Source organism: Battus philenor, unplaced genomic scaffold (assembly GCF_028537555.1).
Source record: "Battus philenor isolate CCGP_79_NKW_IND1 unplaced genomic scaffold, ilBatPhil1.0.hap1 SCAF_43, whole genome shotgun sequence".
Lineage (NCBI taxonomy): Eukaryota > Metazoa > Arthropoda > Insecta > Lepidoptera > Papilionidae > Battus > Battus philenor.
In genome coordinates, this window is record NW_027181708.1 from 55,001 (window position 1) to 60,000 (window position 5,000).

General features: G+C 49.6%; 2 non-coding genes across 2 annotated transcripts; both read right to left on the reverse strand.

Moving 5' to 3' along the window:
- Positions 1-178: 178 nt before the first annotated feature.
- On the reverse strand, positions 179-335 carry LOC137929149 (5.8S ribosomal RNA). The gene has a single exon (XR_011108720.1). It is a non-coding gene; the product is annotated as a 5.8S ribosomal RNA (ribosomal RNA).
- An 816-nt stretch (positions 336-1,151) lies between these two features.
- Positions 1,152-3,055, reverse strand: LOC137929162 (small subunit ribosomal RNA). The gene has a single exon (XR_011108732.1). It is a non-coding gene; the product is annotated as a small subunit ribosomal RNA (ribosomal RNA).
- Between the last annotated feature and the right edge of the window lie 1,945 nt (positions 3,056-5,000).

A 5,000-nucleotide genomic window follows, 5' to 3' on the forward strand; every position in this document is an offset into this window, starting at 1 on the left:
GGCGCGGACGAGAGACTCTTATTAGAGATCGTCCCATCGCACCGTCCGCGAGCTCGTTCATCACCCCCCACCAACCCGCCGCCGCCGCGTCGCGCGTCACCGCCGCGCGCATCGACCGGCGCGAGCGCACGTAGCGCGCGTTCTACACCGAACAGTGTGGTTTTTATATTTTAACAGCCGGCCCTCAGACAGGAGTGGTCCTGGATATTTCTCCACGGACCGCAATGTGCGTTCGAAATGTCGATGTTCAAATGTGTCCTGCAGTTCACACTATGACGCGCAGTTAACTGCGTTCTTCATCGACCCGCGAGCCAAGTGATCCACCGTCCAGGGTAATGGTTTTTTCTTAATGTTGTTATTACTTACGGTAGCGGCCTACGGCTCTCGCCGTCGGCCACTTGATTGTCCGTTTTTATGTATTAACGTCGAAAGTTGGTCGAATTCATGTGCGCCGAGGCGTTCATAAAGAAACGGCACCGAAAAAGCTTAACGCCCCGACGCGAATCCTTTAGAATGATGAACGACGACGACCCGCGCACCCCCCAACGAGCTGGCGTGACGCACGACATTGTCATCTTTCTAACCGCTTAAATTTCGTTTTGTATAGCGCCAACCGACAATAAAGGGCCTGAGCTAGGCAGTGGGGATTTTCACCGCTTCGAACGCTCCGTTTGGTATGCCCCGGTCGGCGCTCGTCTCTCGGCGTTTTTCCGCCACCCGGCCGCTTCGACGGCGGCGGAGGCAGCGGCGGCGGTAGCACTTTCGACGAATGCCACCACCGCCACCGGCCACCGCCACGGCGCCGTCGCCGCTGCGCCGTTAGGCGTAATAGACGCTAGAGACAATTATTTCACATTTTATTTTTTATACATATATACAAACACGCACACACACACGCACGCACACGCGCGCGCGCTCGTCCGCATTAGATACGAACAGCAGCGCGCGCGCGTACGTACATATATATGTATATATGTCGTATATATATATCATTATGGATGTATTACATATATATATGTGTAAACACGGTATGTACGAAGTCGTCGTCGTCGTCGTCGTCGTCGTCGTCGCAACAGCAACAACAGCAACAGCAACAGCGGCGCAACAACGTTCGTGAACATATCACGCGTCTCGCACACATACACACACGTTAATGATCCTTCCGCAGGTTCCCCTACGGAAACCTTGTTACGACTTTTACTTCCTCTAAATGATCAAGTTTGGTCAACTTCCCAGCAACGCCGACGGCCGTGAAGCCACCGCGTGTCGGTCCGAAGACCTCACTAAATCATTCAATCGGTAGTAGCGACGGGCGGTGTGTACAAAGGGCAGGGACGTAATCAACGCGAGCTTATGACTCGCGCTTACTAGGAATTCCTCGTTTATGGGGGATAATTGCAAACCCCAATCCCCAGCACGAAGGAGTTTCAACGGGTTGCCCGGGCCTCTAGGCCAGGGAGAACATGCTGATTCCTTCAGTGTAGCGCGCGTGCGGCCCAGGACATCTAAGGGCATCACAGACCTGTTATTGCTCAATCTCGTGCGGCTCGAAGCCGCCGGTCCCTCTAAGAAGAATTTTAATACGTCGCCAGTGAGTTGCGCCACCGGAGCGGCGCACACCTAAATGACGACGCCTATTTAGCAGGCTAGAGTCTCGTTCGTTACCGGAATTAACCAGACAAATCGCTCCACCAACTAAGAACGGCCATGCACCACCACCCACCGAATCAAGAAAGAGCTGTTAATCTGTCAATCCTTCCGGTGTCCGGGCCTGGTGAGATTTCCCGTGTTGAGTCAAATTAAGCCGCAGGCTCCACTCCTGGTGGTGCCCTTCCGTCAATTCCTTTAAGTTTCAGCTTTGCAACCATACTCCCCCCGGAGTCCAAAATCTTTGGTTTCCCGGAAGCTGCCCGCCGAGCCATCGTAGTAACGTCGGCGGATCGCTAGATGACATATTTACGGTTAGAACTAGGGCGGTATCTAATCGCCTTCGAACCTCTAACTTTCGTTCTTGATTGATGAAAACACCTTTGGCAAATGCTTTCGCTGATGTTCGTCTTGCGACGATCCAAGAATTTCACCTCTAACGTCGCAATACGAATGCCCCCAGTTATCCCTATTAATCATTACCTCGGAGTTCTGAAAACCAACAAAATAGAACCGAGATCATATTCTATTATTCCATGCACGAAATATTCAAGCAGCATTTTGAGCCCGCTTTGAGCACTCTAATTTGTTCAAAGTAAAATTGTCGGCCCATCTCGACACTCACCGAAGAGCACCGCGATAGGATTTTGATATTGAACCGCCGTTTTACCGACGGCTCACCGACGATATGCTCCGCAGACGTGTCAGTATCACCGCGGATGCGGTGCACCGACAGCGCGGCGCACAAATGCAACTACGAGCTTTTTAACCGCAACAATTTTAGTATACGCTATTGGAGCTGGAGTTACCGCGGCTGCTGGCACCAGACTTGCCCTCCAATTGTTCCTCGTTAAAATATTTAAAGTGTACTCATTCCGATTACGAGGCCTCGTAAGAGTCCCGTATCGTTATTTTTCGTCACTACCTCCCCGTGCCGGGAGTGGGTAATTTGCGCGCCTGCTGCCTTCCTTGGATGTGGTAGCCGTTTCTCAGGCTCCCTCTCCGGAATCGAACCCTGATTCCCCGTTACCCGTGACAACCATGGTAGTCGCAGAAACTACCATCGAAAGTTGATAAGGCAGACATTTGAAAGATGCGTCGCCGGTGCTGGACCATGCGATCGGCAAAAGTTATCCAGATTCATCAAAATTAACGACTTCGGACGCGAGGCCCTCCGTCGATTGGTTTTGATCTAATAAAAGCACTCATCCCATCACTGGTCAGAGTTCTGATTGCATGTATTAGCTCTAGAATTACCACAGTTATCCAAGTAACCGAGGTAAGATCTAAGGAACCAAAACTGATATATTGAGCCATTCGCGGTATCGCCTTAATACGGCTTGCACTGAGACATGCATGGCTTAATCTTTGAGACAAGCATATAACTACTGGCAGGATCAACCAGGGAGCTAGCTAGTAGAGCTAACACACACCAACACCGCACATACGAGAGATATGAGGGTGATGATGATATGATAGACGTGTGACAAGCGACGCGTCGGACGTTCGAAACGCCGTGACGCGCCGGTGCCTAGGTAGCTTTTTGCGTGCGTGCGTGCGTGCGTATTTATTACAATACACACACAACACCACACCGCAACAACAAAATGAATTCGTTTTTCTATCTGTTCACGGAGGAAAATGTATATCTCAACACTCGCCTCGCGTTCGTCCAGATTTACTTTGGACGCGGCATCGCGTCCGATTCATCGGAACGTTCTTTGACGAGACACATACAAATCTTCACTTTTATAAAATATCGTTTCGCAAAACGAACAATGACCGATTTCCAGCCCGGTTTTAGAGAGATCCGAAATCCTTGATTTATATATCATGATCGACCGTCGCGCGACTAGCGCGCGACGAGCTCGTTGATGCGATGCGTTAAGGGCCGCCCCGAAGTCGACTCGGGAGCCCAACGCCGTTCGCGTTAATTAAACGAGACGTTCTCTTACGCCTTCCGCTCTTACATAACGGAGACGTCGTCCGACACAGTTTACGGTGTGTTGTTGTGGGGAGATGATCCCCTTTTTCTTCCCTCCTCCGCCGCCGCTGTGTCGTTCGTGCGTTTGTCGGTTATAGAAGTTTCAGTTTCGGGCGTTCTCGTTGGTGGCGCGCGTTGTTTGTGTATCGGTGTTATTAGTTTTGTTCGATTCGCGCGCGTTTTCTAAGAATAATTTTTAAATTTTTTTTTTTTTTTATAAAAAAAAAAAAAAAAACTAAATCTAAAAAAAACGCAATCTCCGCAAACAAACTAACACCACCACCACACACACACACACCCCACCAACCAAAAAAACACACTCCACACTCCACAACCACCAACAAACAAAACAAAACAGAAGAGCATCGGAGAGAACTCGATTCGGCCGACCGGCGCGTCTCGCGCCAGTCCCATGTATATGCGGGAACGACTGTATGCGTCTCCGCGTAGCGCTATAGAGCGTTCGCGTATCGATTGCATACCACCGATCTACATATCTATATCTGACCCTGATCTCGATGTCATCGTCGTCGTCATCATCATCATCATCATCATCATCATCATCATCATCATCATCATCATCATCGTTCGACCCGATCGCGGATTGCGCGTAGCCAGCCGCCGATGCGTTCGCGTATCGATTTCTGAAAACGACAGAGTCCGGTCCCGTTCGCGTATCGATGCATAAATTTCGTGCTGATGACGATCGCACTCTTTCATACGCGATGTCGACTGAGACAAAGAAAGGTGTCGTCGTCGTCGTCGTCGTCGTCGTCGTCGTCGTCGTCGTCGAGACGGTAGCGGTCCGTAATAAAGATCGTGCGGCCCGGCCTCGGGGTGCGGATAGTCACTCGGGCGTTCGCGTATCGATTTCGGAAAACGACAGAGTCCGGTCCCGTTCGTGTATCGATTTTCTAACGTGATATCGTCCTGATTCCGTGTGTTAAAATTACGATTAATGTCGATGCTAAAACTTTACTATCTTCAATATCGTCATCGTCATCATCGTCATCATCGTCATCATCATCATCACGTTGGGCACAAGCAGTGGAACGTTTAAACGCATCGTCGTCGGTCCATTCGCGGTCAAATTATTTATATCCAGTATTAAAATTATTGTATTGATTGATTGTGTGTTTCGTTACGGACGTGCCGCGCCTCGCGACTATTGTTATCGATCGCCGTTACCGAGCTCGTCATGATATTTATGCGTGCGGCGCATCGATTGAGATATATGTAAATAAGAGTGAGATACATAGTCATCATCATAATAATTAATATAAGAGTCGCGTCCGTAAAGCGGGTTGCGTTTGTATAATAAAGATTTAAGAAAAATAAATCGACTCGATCGAGAATCTTTGAAAGCTCC